Raw genomic sequence first — 19381 nt, 5'->3', positions numbered from 1 at the left:
GTAGCTCAGGGAATGCATACATTGCGCAAGATGTACACTGCACGGCTCCGGCCAACATGGACGTCATTCTAAATATGGGGATACAGTCAGTATATATGTACAAGTACAAAACACAATTATTTATATATAGGTGTATGGACGGGGATCAATTAGGGATGTGCAAGTGTATCGATAAGATATCGGCGCGGGATCAGTTAAGTATGGACGGGGGATCAATTAAGTATCAATTAAGTATGGACGGGGATCAGCTGAGTGGGTCAGGTGGATTAATTAAGTGTGGACGGTGTGTCAATTAACTATGGACTGGGATCAATAAGTATGGACTGGGGAAATAATTAATTGTGGACTAGGGATTCAATCAATTAATTATGGACAGGGGGTTTAATTAAATAGGATGGGGGGTAAAGCAAAAAAATAGGTATGGACGGTGGGTCAATTAACTAAGGACTGGGGATCAATAAGTATCAATAATATCAATAAATATGGACTGGGGAAATAATTAATTGTGGTCTGGGGAATCAATCAATTAATTATGGACAGGGGTTAATTAAATATGGTGGGGGATAAGGCAAATAGATAGGGACTGGGGATGAGTAAAAGTGGACAAGGGGAATCTATTAAATAGGACAAGGGGGATCAATCAATTATGAGGCACCTTTAATGTGTCTCAGCGTCAAGTACAAAGAATTAAAAAAAGATTTGAAGAGACTGGAGATGTGGTTGACAAGCCCAGGTCCGGCAGACCCCACAAGACAACTGCTCAGGAGGAACGTTTGTTGGTTAGAAAATCCAAAGCAAGCCCCTCTTCCACTGCAGCAGAGCTCCAACAGGCCTGGTCACCTCAAGTCCCTATGTCAACTAGAACAGTTTGTAGGATTCTGTCTCGAAATGGCCTCCATGGTCGAATCAGTGCCCAGAAGCCAGCACTAAACAAAGGCAAATAAAAAACCGTGTGGCATTTGCAAAGTCCCACAGCCTGCTAAACAGATGGATGCTGGAAAAGTGGCAGAAGGTGGATTTCTCTGATGAATCTTCAGTAGAATTACACCACAGCTGCCGCAAATACTGCAGGAGACCTACTGGAGCCCGTATGGATCCAAAATACACCCAGAAAACAGTTAAATTTGGTGGTGGAAAGATCATGGTCTGGGGTTACATTCAGTATGGGGGTGTGCGAAACATTTGCAAAGTGGAAGGAAATATTTATAGCCTAAAATATCAAGAAGTATTAGCTACATTCCAAATCATAAAAGGGGTCAAATTCTGCAACAGGATGCTGCTCCATCTCATACATCCATCTCTACAACAAAGTTCCTCCAGGCAAAAAAGATCAAGGTGCTCAAGGACTGGCCAGCCCAGTTACCAGACATGAACATCATTGAGCATGTTTGGGGTAGGATTAAAGAGGAAGCTTGGAAGACAAAACCAAAGAATCTAGATGAACTCTGGGAGGCATGTAAGACTGCATTCTTTGCTTGAATTGTATGAATCATTGTTGAACCGCATTGATGCAGTCCATCAAGCTCATGGAAGTCACACAAAATATTAAATATGACTCTAATAGCACCACAACTTCATTCACCAATGTCATTCAACATATATTTGTATTTTAAGATAATTATTTGTTTGAATATCACATTAATTTCTGTGGGCGACAAAACTTTTGTCTTGACAAAATCTGACCCTTCTGTGTTCATTAAATGAACAATATTTCAGCATTGATGCCAATTTATTTTCTTAACCTAAACCAAATTTGGGAGGGTTTTAGCTTTCAAAAGAGTAATTTAATGTCAGGTTATAAGCTTTTAATTACATAACATGGATAAGCGACATAACTTCTTTCAGGGAGTGTATTGTAATCTACATATGTACACTGCCCCTGTGGATTTTGATTATATACCATTGCTCCTGAGGTAGACATCTTGTCTCTGGCCTATGGATATGTATATCTACACCTTACAGCCAGCCCAAATAGAGTTGAACCTGTCCTACACAAGGACTTTCTTCCAAAATACGAGGATGCCATCTGCAGGAAAGTGTTTACCAATGCAGCCAATGACAATGTTCCTACTACCCTGCGCCCTACGCGTTTCGGAAGAAGCAAGTGGGCGAAACGCACATCGGGGTGAAGGAGGGAGAGCATCCTGCTCTTACTTTACGTACGTTGTACCATGGTTTATTTCCTGATTTTACAGGGATCAGGTATTTAGCTCTTCTTATGTGAATGACTATGTTTGCTTCCCATTTGACTTCCGCCTATCAAATTAGTCTAGGTAAAGGGTCTTGTGCCCCTTTTTGATTCATATCAAGCTATTAATATATAGCATATTATAATGGTTTACAGAGATTTATTGTTAGGAGGTCTCAAATATTATAGAAACATTATACTAAGATAGTAATTTTCGGAGCCTATTGTATACTAGATTGTTGTGCAGGAATCTGTTCCCCATAGTGGCCACTCTGCTTTTTTAACTCTATGTTTTGTCGTTGTTATGCTTTTAATTCATTGATGTAATAAAATTTATTTTTAATTACAATAATGGATCTCTTTGTTTTTCTGCACTATAATTCAGTGTAGATGTGGTGATTTATGTTTCATCCAAGTGTCAGAGAAAATCTGGTTCCAAGACCAGGCAAGAAAACCTCTTCTTCAAGGAGACAGACCCAAGGAGTATATCTTATCGGTGGACAAGTGACACAACCGGGTTCGTGCAAACTGAAACGCCTGAGATACTGACTGGAAGTTCTGTGATATTCTTCATCGGTGAGCGGACGCGCTTAATTGGTGAGCATACATTCCTTTAATTAGATTTTATGCATGCATTATATTTTATGCTTATCAATATCTTTCTGCTAGGTTCAGGCTTGTTTGTCTATTTGTTTAATGGATTTTGTTTGTTTGTTGAATTGTTGCCGGTAAACTTAGGGTAGCACCCTGTAGATTGAAGTTCTCATAAGAACTAAAGGGTAAAACCAGACATCTCTGAGAAGAAAGTGAGGTAGAGGTTAAAGTTTAAAACTCATGTTAAGGGGAAGTAGCCTTATGCTTCAATAGGAGATCACTCTTGGCCTGGATCTTGGATCTGTAGTTGATCAAGTGCATGAGACACTGTCAGTCAGACATAGGTAAAGTCACAAGACTGTGGCAGTGATTGCCTGAGGGAAAAGATTATATTTAATCTGAGTCCCTGTTTTACTGAAGTGATATTCACTGGTTTCTCTATTGTGTTTCGTTAATTTGGAATTTTTGTCTGGAAAGTTGATTTGTTTATTTTTGTTTTCTTCTGTGAAAATAGTTGAAAGTAATTAACATGGAAATACTCAGTAAATTTATTGAAAAGTATGCCTCTGCTCAGTTTAGTACTTGTGCAGATGATGCATTGACACATCGGTTTAATGACCTAATGAAACAATGTGAAGGGCAGAATGATAACAAAATTAAATTGTCGAAAAAGAAAGCAAAGAAAGAGAAGTTAGCAAATGTTTTGTGTATGTTGTTGAAAATGAAAGGAATTGCAGAACAAAAGGAATAGCACTGGTATTCAGAGAAAGCTCAATTAAGAGGTGAAGTGGACAAAATTGAACAGGAAGTCAGTCTGGCTATTGCTAGTGCTGAAGATCATAATTGTGAGTGAAGATCTAAGGGATGAGGTAGACAATATGAATTACCAAAATTGTGAATTAGAAGATAAGCTGGAGGAGTATAAGGGGAGATGTAAACTTAGGGAACAGCGTCATGCTTTGCTAGAAGAAAAAGAAGCAAAGTATAATGATGATATACTTAGAAACCAGTTGCATGATGCTAATGTAAAATTGGAGCTAAAAGAACATTGTATTATGAAATCCCAAGAATGTACTAGAGTGAATAACCATTGTTATTGTAACCAAATGTGCAAGTCTACTGCTCAGGAGGAAAGAGATTGGAAAAGAGGGGAGGAGCAGCCTGTGTACATGGCTGATAACCCTGAGTATAACCCAGATCATAGTTCCTCTCTCTTTACTCCCGAGTCAGGAGGAAGCAGACAAAGGAGAGACAATTTGCTTAGTAACAGCAGCAATTTAGTCCAATCCACAACACTCTCCATACAGGATAAGACAAATCTATGCCAGATATTAGGGAAATTTGATACAAGTGCCTCAGACATTAGTCTTTCCAATAAGTTAGAGGCAGTAGTGACTAGTGTTGAGCCACCCCCGTAGTGTTCGAGTTCGGTTCGGTTCGTCGAACACCCGTGTGTTCGCCGAACTGTTCGTCGAACTGTTCGTCGAACACCTTCGAACACCGTTAAAACCAATGGCAGGCAAACAAAAACACATAGAAACACATAGAAAACACCTTCAAAGGTGTCCAAAAGCTGACAAACTGCTCAGAAGACACAACTAACACATGGAAAAGTGACAAGTACATATAGTCATGCGAAAATAAAAGAGGTGGAGGAGTAAAAGGAGGGGGAGACACAGATATAGGCATGTCATGCCCTTCTAAAATCCAAAAAGTGAGAAGCCGACACGGCCAGTCCGCTCCTGCCCGTGCCACCTCCGTGTCGCCGGGTTTGTGCCAGAGCCGCGGTGAACCCTGATGGCCAGCCCCCCTCTCCCAATACTGGTGCCTGTCCGCTGGTGGGTCGAGCGAGCCCCCCTGTGGTGGAGGCAGCTCTAAGCTTTTTAATTTAAATTGTCTCTCTAATTTGAATGAATACACTTTAAATCCATTTACAAGGATCTATTGGAGGGCAAGTCTCATGCCAGCAGCCGCGTAATTCCAGCTCCAGTAGCGTCCACTAAAGCTGCTGCAGTTAAAAAGCTTTTATAAGGATCGAGCTCGGCTGTCCACCGCAAGGCATCCTACTGCCAGTCCCAGCCCCTATGCCTTGGGGTGCCTCCTGATGCTCTTCACTGAGTATCCCATGGTCCCAAAGCATTTCCTTTGAAAAAATTAAGTGTCTAAACTACAGGTGGTGTAGCTTGCTTAACAGCCGGGATAATCCGCTGACTAGCAGACACTGCTACTAGGCACAAAGTATTTCCTGGGCTAGATGCAGTTAAAAATTTGTAATTAGATACTCTCGTTGGATGCTGAGAAAGCATTCCATAGAGTCTCCTGGCACGCCATATATGATTCTCTTAAAAAGCTTGGGGTAGGGGTCTAGGGGACCCTTTTATAGCCAAAATCACGGCCCTGTATCGCAATACGTCACCTAGGCTGAAGATAAATGGAACTGTAGCACCCTGAGGGCTCGGTTGCTACAGACGTATTGCACCTCACCCAGAGGTGTGATATCTCACTCTCAGGTAAGGATGGAGTGTGGATCAGGACCCGACACCTGCATGCATTACACCACATTGCCATGGGGCAGGGCGACCAATATGCCCCTGAGATGGGCACGACAGTCCCTGTCCCTGGCTGGAGTGGGGGGAGGGAACACTGAGGAAGGGGAACCATGTAGTGCAGGAGCAGGGAGGAAGCAGTTCCTGGGTGCATTGAGAAGGGAGTATAAAAGGTGGGCACCATCTTAGTTCAGTGCAGAGAAGTCTGAGCAGAAGTGGCAGGGAGCAGGGGCTCTGCATGAGCTCTGCTCCGGAGGCGGGCCTAGTAACAGAGGCCCAGGCCTGGAAGAGGGAGAAGGAAGGAAGAGGAGCGGAGAAGGCTCCAGGAACGAGGAATGAAGGGATCCCAGGGGTGCGGACGGGCGAGTCGCCACCGCATGCCCGAATCCACCTGCGTGGAGGGGTCAGGCCAAAGGGGGAGACCGGTCCCCGAACTAGTGGAGGCAGGAAACGACCCTCAGCTAGAAACCGGAGGCTCTGACATTTTATGTGGCGCAGCCCCTCGCTACACCCGCTAGGAAGGCACCACATAGGGTCAGGGAAACTGGCGCCAAGTTTACCAAGAGGAGGCCCGAGGCAGCCGGACAGAAGTGTTGGTAAGAAAGGCCAGACAAAGGACACACAAAGGGGGTCCTGTGAAGTGCTCCAAAGTTATCTGGGAGTTGTCTGAGCCCCTCACCTGGTGAGCACAGTACGACGTGGGCAGCCGTTACCTGCAGACGTGGTCTGGATAATAAGAACTGTGAGTAAAGGCCCTGGACTGCATCACTGACTCCGTGTCGTTACTGCTGCTGCCCTGCACCATCACCCCCATCCTCCGCATACACTGCCCTGAGGCTATACTCCTCCCGTGGGGAGTTATGCTACGCTCTGCTGCACCCACAACACCAGCCTCAGCGGTCTGCCCTGTAGCGGCGGTTCACTCTGACCGCAATCCACGGGTGGCGTAGTCGGACATTTAAACATCAAAACCACATAAATAGTTCCGCCACTGGTTTGACCGCCCTGAGCCACGGAACCGGGTCGCCGCCACGAAGACTACAACCACCAGCATCCACCAAAAAGGGTCCGGGCTCCGGGTGTCCCAAGGCCCAGGGGGTGCGTCAGAACATTTTCATCACCTTTCACAATCACCAATGGGACAAGGCAGGGATGTCCTCTGTCCCCTCTCTTATACATCCTAGTGACGGAGCACCTGCTCTCATCAATTCGCCATAACCCCAATATTAGGTGGATTGAGGTGGGAGGCACCGAGTACAAGTGCTCTCTATTTGCTGATGATGTCCTAGTATATATCACTCAATCACATATATCCATCCATGCTGTTATGGCTGAAATAGATCACTTTGTTACATGGTAAAATTTTAAAATCAATGCAGCGAAGTCTGAGGCCCTCGATGTCTCCCTCCCCAAATCCATATAGGATTCCATCCAGTCCAACTTTCCCTTTGCCTGGCCCTCACAGGGTATCAAATACTTAGGAATTCCTATTCATAGAGACCTCTCCCATCTATGTTATCTTAATTTTGGGCCCTTTGTTGAACAATTCCATACAGACCACGGTTGGCAAGTTAGAACTGTAAGATTCACTACGTGAACCGCTGGTGTTTTGTGGAAAAGCACATGTACACCGCGTTCCAAATTATTATGCAAAAAGTGTTTAGGAGTGATAAGGGAAGAATTTGTTTGTTTGTCAGTTAAACTCATTGATGGTGATGTGTGTCAGGGCTCTTTATATCACTGTAAGCAATTGCAGACACCTGTGCTAATTAGTTTGGCAGGTGTGTCCAATGAAAGGCAAGACTACTTAAGAAGGCTCTCTCACATTATTAAGCAGCCTACATTTTCTGCCAAAATGGGAAAGAAAAAGGATGTGTCGGCTGCTGAGAAGCAACAAATTGTGGAGTGTTTAGGTCAAGGCATGACTACAATCAACATTGTGCGATGATCAGGATGAAGTGTCTTGGCAATCAAGAAGTATGTAGCTGATTCACAGTCCACACGTGTGCGTGCTGATAAGGACAAATTGAGGACTCTTTCCTACAGGCAATTACGTCAGGTTGAAAGAGCAGCGGCAAAAAAGCCTTGTCATAGCAGCAGACAAGTTTTTGAAGCTGCTTGTGCCTCCAACGTCCCCCGAACAACAAGATGCAGGGTCCTTCAGAGGTTTGCAGCTGTGCATACGCCATCCTGTCGACCTCCTCTATCCACTTCACACAAGCAGAAACGGCTCCAGTGGGCCAAACATTACATGAAGACTGATTTCAAAACTGTTTTGTTCACGGATGAGTGCCGTGCAGCGCTCGATGGTCCAGATGGATGGAGTGGAGGATGGCTGGTTGATGGACACCCCACGCAAACACGGCTACAGCGCCAACAAGGAGGAGGTGGAGTAATGTTTTGGGCTGGAATCATGGGGAGAGAGATTGTCGGCCCCGTTAGGATCCCTGAAGGCGCTAAAGATGAACTCCATAATGTATGTGGATTTTCTCAAACAGCACTTCCTGCCATGATTCAAGAAGAAGAACCGTGTATTTCACAGCAAGATCATTTTTCTGCATGATAATGCACCATCTCATGCTGCACATAAAACATCTGCATCTCTGGCTGATATGGGCATAAAAGGGGACAAACTTATGGTGTGACCCCCATGCTCCCCTGACCTCTACCCCATTCAGAACCTTTGGAGCATCATTAAAAGGAGTGTCTATGATGGCGGGAGGCAGTTCACATCTAAGCAACAGCTCTGGGAGGGTATTCTGTCCTCATGCAAAACAATTGAAGCAGAAACCATCCAAAACCTGACAAATTCAATGGACGAGAGAGTTCAGAAGCTCCTTTCGAACAAGGGGTCCTATGTGAAAATGTAACATCACCTAGAATAAAGTTTTGAGTTGAAAACTGTTTGATTTCAGTTTCTAACAACCTGCTAATGCTTATAATTTCAAAAATGACCATTTTTTTGGTCTTTATTAAAATGAAAAGGTTGACCGAAAAGTTTGGGGGATCTAAGAGTGTGGCAACCCAGTAGTCATGATTACTTCGAATTCTGACAATATGAGGGTCATGCTGCAGGTAGTGCAGCAAGAAGGCACTTATGTGTCTTGCGCATCTCGGAGCCCCAAAATTATTTTCCGGGCTAGATGCAGCTAAAAATTATTTTTAATTTTAAATCTGGTGGAGCTTATTATAGATGGCCTAATAGGATCAGTGCTGCACACTGCTACAAAGCCCAAATTATTTTCCAGTCAAGATACAGATAAACATGATTAGTAATTTGAAAGCTTAAAACGTTTGGTAGGGTGATTTTAACCAATCATCAAGCTTTTACTCTCCCCAGGATGACACAGGGGTAGAAAAGTCGTTTCGGATCCATGATTTGTTCATCTTTATGAACGTGAGTCTGTCTACATTATCAGTGGAGAGCCGCGTGCGCTTATCTGTCAGCACACTACCAGCAGCGCTGAACACACGTTCAGACAGAACGCTGGCTGCGGGGCATGACAAGATCTCCAAGGCGTAAGTGGCTAGCTCCGGCCATTTATCCAGATTGGAAGCCCAAAAAGAGCAAGGGTCCAGTGACACAGTCGTGGCTTCAATGTTTACTTGGAGATACTCCTGTACCATCGTCTCTAGGCGTTGACTATGTGTCAGACTTCTTGTCTCCTGTGGCCTTGCAAAGGATGGGCTAAAAAAGTGGTGAAATGATTCCGCAAAATTGATGTTACCAGCAGATACTGTGGTTCTGTTACGGTTTGAGTGCTGAACACTTGACGGTCCCACGGTTGGCAAGTTGGAACTGTGAGATTCACTACGTGCACCACTGGTATTTTGTGGAAAAGCACATGTAAGATTCTGCAACAGTCTCTGCTGATACTCCTGCATGCGTGCATCCCTTTCTATGGCAGGAATAATTTCTGCAAATTTACTTTTGTACCGGGGATCTAACAGTGTGGCAACCCAGTAGTCAGGATTATTTCTAATTCTCACAATTCGAGGGTCATGTTGCAGGTAGTGCAGCAAGAAGGCACTCATGTGTGTTGCGCATCCAGGAGCACCAAGTCCCTGTTGTGTTGGTGGCGAGGTAACAATCATGCTTCCTTCCTCTGTCCTCTCCCCCCAACCTCGCACAACAGAAATGTGATCAAGGTCTCCCTCATCTGATGAGTCTTCCATCAGTTCGTCCTCCACTTCTTCCTGGGCTCCTGCACCTTCCTCACTAGTTTGGCTGCTACCATGCGCCCTGGTAAAACCATCTCCCCCACCCTCACATGCCTGCTGCCTTGGTGCTGCCGACCTTCTGGACCTTGCAGATGTTAGCCCTTCCGCATACAACTCCTCCTCCTCTACTTCCTCCACCTCCTCTTGTGCCACCACCTGACTCCGAATTCTGTTTAACATGTGCTCCAGCATGTAAATCACCGGAATAGTCATGCTGATAATGGCATCGTCAGCACTAAACATCTTCGTCGCCATTTCAAAACTGTGCAGAAGGGTGCATAGGTCCCTGATCTGAGACCACTCCTCCAGCGTGATTTGCCCCACCTCTGAATCTCGTTGGCCCAGGCTATACGTCAGAACGTATTGCACCAGGGCTTGTCGGTGCTGCCACATTCGCTGCAACATGTGCAGAGTTGAATTCCACCGGGTAGGCACATCGCATTTTAGCCGGTGAAGTGGCAGGCCCAACGACTTTTGTAGAGATGTAAGTCGCTGAGCTGCGGGATGCGAACGGCGGAAGTGAGCACACAGCGACCGTGCCCTCTGCAGAAGGCCATCTAGTCTGGGATAGTGGGCTAAAAATTGCTGGACAACCAGGTTCAACACGTGAGCCATACAAGGCACGTGTGTGACATTGCCCCGGCGAAGGGCCGCACCCAGGTTTGCAGCATTGTCGCACACGGCCTTCCCTGGTTTCAGGTCCAGTGGAGACAACCATTCATGAAATTGGTTCTCCAGAGCTGACCACAACTCCTCAGCTGTGTGACTCACATTTCCCAGACATTTCAATGTAAAAACCGCCTGATGATGTTGAGCCCTACTGCCAGCATAGTAAGGAGGTGTGCAGGATCCCTTCTGCGCAGTTAGAAAGCTTGTGGCATGACCAGACAGGCTTTGGGTGCAGGTGGAAGACCGAGAGGAGGTTGAGGAGGCAGAAGCAGTGGAGGAACTTTGACATAAAGAGGATTGACGCACAACTCGTGGGGACGGCAAGACTTGGACAGCAGCCCCTTGTCCTGCTGTCACCATAGTTACCCAGTGCCCAGTCAGCGACATGTAACGCCCCTGTCCATGCCTACTCGTCCAAGTGTCTGTGGTGAAATGCACCCTGTCACACACAGAGTTTCTCAAAGAAGCGGTGATGTTGTGTGCGACATGCTGGTGGAGCGCAGGCACACCTTTCTTTGAGAAGTAGTGCCGACTGGGCATCTGGTACTGGGGCACTGCGACGGACATAAGGTCTCGAAAATCCTCTGTGTCCACCAGGCGGAAAGGCAGCATTTCTGTAGCCAAGAGCTTGCAGATGGTGAAATTCAACCTCTTAGCTTTCTCATGGCTAGGAGGAAATGGTCTTTTACTTGTCCACATCTGAGGGACCGAGGGCTGGCTATTGTGCTTAGACGGGGTTGATAAGGGTGTCCCCGGCAAACTGCCGGTCTGTGAGGAAGATGCAGGCGGACATGTTAGGTTGCCTTCATCCAAAGGTGGTGCTATCGATGTCGGACAGCGCTCAACACCAGCTGGTGTTACCACCTCCAAAGAAAATGATGACCTGCCAATCACGCTGGCTGTTGCGGGTAAAGAGGTGGCAGGTCTGCGCCCCAAAACAGGTGTGACTGCTGTCCCCCCAGTCACAGAGGATGAAGAGGCCGCGGATGCACAAGATATGGCAGACGGTGGTTGGCCCGGCCGGCTAGGCCGCATTGTAGCACACTGAGCTTCCCACTGCAACTTATGCTTCATGTCCATGTGCCAGTTCATGCATGAAGTACTCAAACTATGTATTTTTTGGCCTCTACTTAGCTTTTGCTGACAAATGTTACAGATAACACGAGTTGGGTCATCTTTATCGATCTGAAAAAATGCCCAGGCTATGCAAGGCTTAGCACCCATGCGACCTGAAGAGCCACCACGACTTGTGGTGAGAGGCAGAGTTGTGTTTGAGGATGCAGTTGTTGACGTGCTTCCAGTACTACGTCTCTGTCCAGGAAGGCGCAACCTGACCTCGTCGTCACTAGCATCTTCCTCCACCTCCTCTGCTGACCTCATCTCTTGGCTGACTGTGGGTTGACAGTAAGTGGGATCTCCGACCTCATCATCATCACCCTGTGCGTTATCACACCCGTCGTCCTCAGAGCCAACCTGTTCCTGCCCTGACAAAAAACTAAAGTTGTCGCTCCAATCAGGTATTTGAGTCTTATCATCGTCTTCCTCATTGTCTCCACCAACAGGAGTTACAGTTTGGGAATGAGGGTCTACATTATGGTCAGAACCTTCTGCGTCTGGTCCTGGATCCGACTCATAAAGATTCTGGGCATCAGTGCAGATCATTTCCTCGTCTGGATTCACAGAAGCGCTGGAGTCGACCTCTGATTCCCAGGCTATAGTATGAGTAAACAGCTCTGCAGACTCAACCATCTGTTCTACCTCATACTCAGACGGGCAGCTGGAGATTTGGGAGCTGTGAGGAAGCAAGTGCGATTTGGGTGACACCTTTGAGGACTGGAGTATTTGTGATGTTGAAGTTGATGTGGAGGAGAGCCCACTTAAAGGAGCACTTGATATCCGTTGAAGCACCTGCTGTTTTTGTGCCTCATCTGGAATTTGTAGCGATTGGCGTGGCCCTAAGAAAGGGATCTTATCACATTATCCGCTAAAAGAAGTAGACATTTTAGTTTGGCTGGAAGATGGTCTTTCTTCTGCAGATGTTACTGTTGCTTTAACACCTACCCCACGGACACAACCTTTTTTCCCCTTCCCAACACGCCTATTCCCCTTTCCACCAGCAGCAGGCCTTTTTCCACTCATTTTGGTGGTTAACTAATTCACAACTCTGGAGTTGTTTGCACAAAAAAACAATGGATGGTAACCGAGCAGAGCTGAGTGGCCAAACTGTGGTATTAGGCCAAAACTATTGGCTGGGTTAGATGCAGAAAAAAATTATTTTGAATTTGCAACCTGATGGAGGTCAGTATAGATGGACTAATAGAGAAAGTCCGACACACTACTAGAAGGCCAAATATTTTTTCAGAGGTAGATGCAGAAAAAAATATATTCAGTTTGCAACCTGATGGAGGTCAGTATAGATGGATTAATAGAACAAGACCCACACACAGCTAGAAGCCCAATATTTTTTCAGAGGTAGATGCAGAAAAAACTATATTCAGTTTGCAACCTGTTGGAGGTCAGTATAGATGGACTAATAGAACAAGTCCCACACACTGCTAGAAGCCCAAATATTTTTTCAGAGGTACTGTAGATGCAGATAAAAATTAGTTTTAATTTGCAACCTGATGGAGGTCAGTATAGATGGACTAATAGAGAAAGTCCGACACACTACTAGAAGGCCAAATATTTTTTCAGAGGTAGATGCAGAAAAAAATATATTCAGTTTGCAACCTGATGGAGTTCAGTATAGATGGATTAATAGAACAAGACCCACACACAGCTAGAAGCCCAATATTTTTTCAGAGGTAGATGCAGAAAAAAATATATTCAGTTTGCAACCTGATGGAGGTCAGTATAGATGGATTAATAGAACAAGACCCACACACAGCTAGAAGCCCAATATTTTTTCAGAGGTAGATGCAGAAAAAAATATATTCAGTTTGCAACCTGATGGAGGTCAGTATAGATGGACTAATAGAACAAGTCCCACACACTGCTAGAAGCCCAAATATTTTTTCAGAGGTACTGTAGATGCAGATAAAAATTAGTTTTAATTTGCAACCTGATGGAGGTCAGTATAGATGGACTAATAGAATGATGCTATGCCCAAAAGATTTTACTTCACTAGGTGCAGTAAAAAAATTGGTATTCTATACACAGGTGGTATATCTTGCAACACAGATAGGCTACTCCACTGACTAACACACTCTGCAATAGGCCAAAAAGGATTAGCTTTGCTAGATTCAGGCAAATGCTGTGAAAAAAACTTGCACAGCACTGGCACAGACCTGCCTGGCAAAAACTGATAGGAACTCATGTAACCTAGTCCTGAAAAGGACTGCAATTACAATTAGTCTTTACTCCCACAACCGATCTATTTAAGAGCACAGACCTCCCTGATAAAAGTCGTAGGAAATGCTGTAACCTAGTCCTTAAAAGGACTGCAATCACAACTATTCCCTACTCCCAAGCTATCTGTATATTTGTGCGAAAATTGGCTTGAAATTAACAAGGTATAGCGCACACAGCAACAGCGGTGCCGTCTAACACGCAGCTGCAGCAGTGAGAAAATGGTGGCGACGGGGAAAATGGCTTGGTCTTATAGGGCAAGGACATGTGACATACACTGCCAATGACACATGCCCTTGCTTGTGTGAAAAAAAGCACTTCGCTCCGTGTGTGCGCTGCTGATAGGCTGACAGATTGCACCTCCCCACTGTAAATGCGGGAAAGAGAAAAAAAAATGGAGATCTTCATTGTTCCTGCAGAGATCCATCCCCTGCCCCTCCCCCCACCCCGCTGTACACTCAAACTGCGTATTAACATTAATTTTCATCATTACTGAGAAAAAATCCAGTTATGATTTTGGTGCACGAACAGTTATCGAACATAACCTCGAACAGCCGAATTTTTCTCAAATTGTTCGTGTTCGCCGAACGGCTCGAACACCGCCCAAAACAGCTCGAATTTGAGATTGGCGAACAGTTCGAGTAGAACAACGCTCATCTCTAGTAGTGACATAACACAGTCTGGGTAATAGAGCTGCATGTGCCTTACTTCGGGTATGGCTCCCATCTTAACTTTGTGAAAAACTGCAGCCCCCTGTAGAAGCTCACAAAGGATTGTCTGCAGATCTTGAATGTAATTGGGGAAATGCTAGTGACAGAATGGAGGAATTAAAGAGAGTTATGGGGGGGACGAGATATGAGAGGTACTAATGCCTTAGAAAAGGCAAAATTAAATAGAGGAGATGATCTAATTATTTTTTGCAGTGAATATTTGACATTATATCGTTCTACCTATAACTGCCCTGACATGTCTCCTGATGATAGCAGTTTTCTATATTCAGTGGCTAGCAAATGCACTTTTGTTGATTATCCAACAAAGGCTGCCTTGAGGAATGCAAATTCCCATCAAGACTTTGTAAATATATTAATGGATTGGATTCAGGATACAAGTCATGACAACAAGCCCCAAAAGAGGATATCAGTGGTACTCAAAAATGAAGGCAAAGTAAGGATTGTTGGAAAATGTTATATATGTGGTTACCCAGGTCACACTATGAAAGAATGCAGAAGTAGTAAAACAGTTATCAATAATAGACCTTTTAATAATAGGAAGCAAAATCAAAAACAAGAACCAAATAATGGTAGGGAGGGAGAGCATAGTCTTCCTGAAGTTACATTATATGGCCCACTTCTGGAAGAACTGAGGACGATTGGGAAGGCAATGGCAGAAAAGCCAGAGGAATTAAAGATCCCACCTCCAACAAATCCTTATGTAAAACAATAGGGATGTCATGCCCCAGTGCTGTCCCTAGTGAGTCAGCTTAGCAGGGACAAGGGCGGGAGACCCCGCATTCAGGGTACAGTAGGGGGCCATAGTACAAACATTTTACTGGACACAGGTGCTGCTGTCAGTTTGACTAATCTGGATTTGATTAAAGACCCTGGTGGTAAACACATTTTTTTGAGAGGGTTTGGAGGACAATTAGTATCTTCAGAACAATCTTTACCAGTGACAATAAACCTGGGAAATCTATGTGTTGAGCATGGCTTATATCTTTCACCAACACATGAAGGTACCATTATTAGGTCAGATGTTATGAAGGAATATGGACTTATTCTTGATTTATGCAACTGGATGTTGTGGAGAGGATCACGGTATAAAGGCTGTTTAAAAATGGTTACTGACAATTATGGTATTGATTCAATCAAAGGTGCTCAATCTTTAGATCCAGCCATGATATTGAGAACAGATGATGAAATATTGGCTGACATCTTGTGGCAGCATAACAATGTGTGGGCAAATTCAAAAACCCAATGTGGCAAAGTGTCCAACATGGTAGTAATGGTAGAGGGTCCTGATCCCCCTCCCCAAAGACAGTATAAAATACCACCAGAGTCAGTCCCCTACATTAAGAGAATACTGGATGATTTGCTGTTTCAAAATGTCATCAGGGAATGCCAATCCACCAATAATGCATCCCTATGGTCAGTTAAGAAAACCAAATGGTTGGCGTCCGACATTGGACTACAAAGCTTTAAATAAGTGTACCCCTCCTGTCACTAATGTGGTTGCCAAAATACCTGACATGATGACAGCACTCAAACTCTCCTCCATGGTGTATTCATCAATGGATATTTCTCCATTCCATTACACCCTGACTGTCAATACAAATTTGCATTCACATTTCAAGGGAAACAATTATCATTTTGTCGGTTGCCACAAGGATTCAAGTCTAGTTCTACCTACTTTCATACGTGCATGGTTGAAATTTTGTCACCTTTCTCAGAACCTGATTGCATTGTACAGTATGTAGATGACGTTCTGCTCCAAACTGACACAAAAGATCAGCACTACACATTGTTGAATGAGCTGCTAACACTCCTTGAGAAGGCAGGCCTCAAACTTAATCCTAACAAGGCGCAGCTGATGAGAGAGTCTGTGTCATTTTTGGGAGCGATAGTTTCATAAGGGGGAGAATTCCTGAACCCAACAAATGAGAAACTATTAGGAAGTTGCCTATGCCAAGCACAAAAACAGGAATGAGACAGTTCTTGGGACTTGTCGGATTTTGCAGAGATTTCATAAAGGGATTTTCTGAGAAAGCAAAACCCCTCTATGAACTACTAAAAGGTGATAAGAGAGAAGCTGATCCACTGGAATGGATGGAAGAGCATGAAGGAGCTTTTGTCAGGTTGAAAATCAGCCTCACTCAAGCACCAGCTCTGAGCAATCCAAACCCAGATCTACCTTTTGCATTACAGGTTCACGCCTCTGTGATATCAATTACGGCTGTATTGCTGCAGGAGAGGCAAGGAAAATGGGTTCCTGTTGGATACCTATCAAGGTTGTTAAGTCTTGTGGAAATAGGATTTGATGATTGTGTAAGGGATCTGTTGGCAGTGCATTGGGCAATACTAACCACAGAGTACATAGTAGGATTTTCTAAAATCATACTCCAAACACCCCACACTCCTATCAAAATGCTCTTGGAGCGAACACTCAGAGGTGTATCTTCTCAAAGGGTAGCAAGATGGCTGGTAGATTTAACACCTAGGAACATCACAGTGACTCACGATACTAACTGCATCCTGCCACAATTGATGTAATACAAAGGGGAAAAACATGACTGCGGGGAGTTACACATGACCAATACACAGGAAGTGTTTAGGTTAGTGACAGGAAAAGAAGATCAAAAAATTTGGGTGGATGGATCAAGGTATTGGGAAGAGGGACAATTTTACACAGGTTATACCCTGTGGTGTCCTCAAATAAATGAACAAATTCTCATTAAATGCCTAAGGAAATTCTCAGCGCAAAGAGCTTAACTAGAAGCTGTGAAGGAAGCAATTTTCATTTCAGTGCAGGGCCTATCACAAGTTTCTCTGATAGTGCATATGTCACAAGATCACTTACTGAATACATGCCTTTATGGCACACAAGATGATTCAGTGATGCATCAGGTAAGACACTAGTACATGGTTCAGTTTTGAAAAACATTTGGGAAAGGGCTAGTGCAGAACCACCAAGAGTGGCAATAATAAAGGTGAAGGCACATCAAAAGGGCAGTGCCGAAATTACGGTTGGTAATAACAAGGTAGATGAATTAGCCAAAGAGGCAGCAATGATAGGGGAAAAGTGGACTTCCTATGATGTAGAGGGAAAGCAAGCCTGGAAAGAACACGATTTTGAGGACAAGGACAAAGATGAGGTTGAATTAGAGTGTTTACCTGTTGTTAAAACACCTACACCTTGTTTGGCGGCAGAGCAGGATAAAGACCCAGTTTTAAATCAAATCAAATGCAAAATTAAGGAAAAATTATCAGATAAGCCCCAAAAATATATCCTGCAAGATGAGCTATTGCTAAGAGAGACTTCAGAAGGCCCTAAATTTGTAGCGCCATCTCAGTACCAAAAGGATATTGCTAAAGAAAACCATAGATTGACAGGATGCATGGGGGTTGACAGTACTTTAAAGTTTATTCAAACCCAGTACTGGTGGGAGAACATGAAAAATACTATTACAGAAATTATCCAAGAATGTTTAATCTGTGCCCAAATGAACCCTAGGCCAAGGGGACAAAAAACTGTGCTTTCCAGGGTGCCTTTGGCTGAGGGGCCATGGGAGAGATTACAAATTGGCTTTGTTGGTCCCTTGCCAAGAGCTCCTGGAGGTTATCGGTACCTGCTAGTGATAGTTGATGTTTTTTCCAAATGGGTGGAAGCTTTGCCCATAAGGAAGGACACTGCTACTGCAGCAGCAACTGCATTGTGGAGGGAAGTTTCTCAAGATGGGTATTCCCAAAAGTCATTGAATCAGACAGAGGTACACATTTCACCGGCAAAATCATGACTAATATGTGTGAAATGTTGAATGTAGAACAGAAGTTTCATGTCTCATATCATCCGCAATTATCTGGGATGGTAGAAAGAATGAATCGTACTTTAAAAGAGAGATTAAAGAAAATGGTGTTGGAATCCGGAAGTAGTTGGCTGTGTCACCTGCCTGCAATTCTACTGGCAATAAGGGGCACGGATGCAAAGAGCACTGCAATCACCCCATATCAATTAATGACTGGTAGAGTAATGAACCTTTGCCATTCTGCACATCCCAAACTTAGTACTCCCATGAGAGAAAGTACAAGAAGGAAAAATTCCTGATACAGTTACAGGACCAAATGCAAAAATATTTAAATTTTGCAGCTGCCAATATGGCTCCAAAGGCAAAGGAAGAACCAGGCAAGCCACCAATAAAGTTACAACTAGGTGACAGGGTGATGGTAAAGAATTTTGTACCCAAATCTTCATGGGATGCGAATTGGACAGGACCTTATGTGGTAACTGTGACGCTGAGTGAACAAGTGGTAAAAGTTAAACGAGTAGAGAAGAAAAGCGTCAAATGCATGAAGAGAAGGAATATAGAAAAGTGGGTTCATGCAGATCAGTGTAAATGGATATAACTGATAAGAATTTGACACCGGTCTTGTTCTTGTTTTCCAGGATCCTAAATGAAGCGTGAATTAAAAGATGGAAATTTCTGGATTCTGGATATAAGAATTACTGCAATTTTGTTGTCAATTGGGATCATCAATGCTATGGAATCAACTCACATTGAACACTCTGGAGATATCGATCAGGATACATTACCTAACGAGAAATATGGGAACGTATTATTTTCACACCCAGACATAACCATTAATGTAGATACCAACTATAAAGATAATGGTGTTAAAGGTAGGACAGTGAGACTGATACCAGAGGGTAAAAAGGTAACTGGGAGATATTATCAGGGTTCCAGCAATCAGTACAGTGTTGTCTTTTCATTTGGGAGAGCCAATCATAGTTCTAGTACCCAGAGGTTAACATATATGGAAGGTGTGCAAAATATAGATCCAAGATCACTGCAGCCATTTAGGATGGCTACAGTATACTGTATGTATATGAAACTGGGTACTGGTTGGGGGAAGAGTCTAAGTTACCCTACAAAAATGAGCAAAAGGGGATAGATTATGAGTCCTTTAGTGACAACTTAAAAGAATGAGAATATTTGTTTGTATGTGGTATATATTGGCATAATAATATACACCCAATGTTCAGGCCAAAAAGGATCACCTTCACATATCGTGAGGCTTGCATTGGAGATGCAACAGAGGTTGAG

This window comes from Phyllobates terribilis, unplaced genomic scaffold, assembly GCF_046119375.1.
Source record: "Phyllobates terribilis strain yellow unplaced genomic scaffold, ASM4611937v1 Scaffold_11__3_contigs__length_659146591, whole genome shotgun sequence".
Taxonomy (NCBI): Eukaryota; Metazoa; Chordata; class Amphibia; order Anura; family Dendrobatidae; genus Phyllobates; species Phyllobates terribilis.
The sequence above is the reverse complement of the archived record's forward strand: the minus strand, read 5'-3'. Positions refer to the sequence as shown.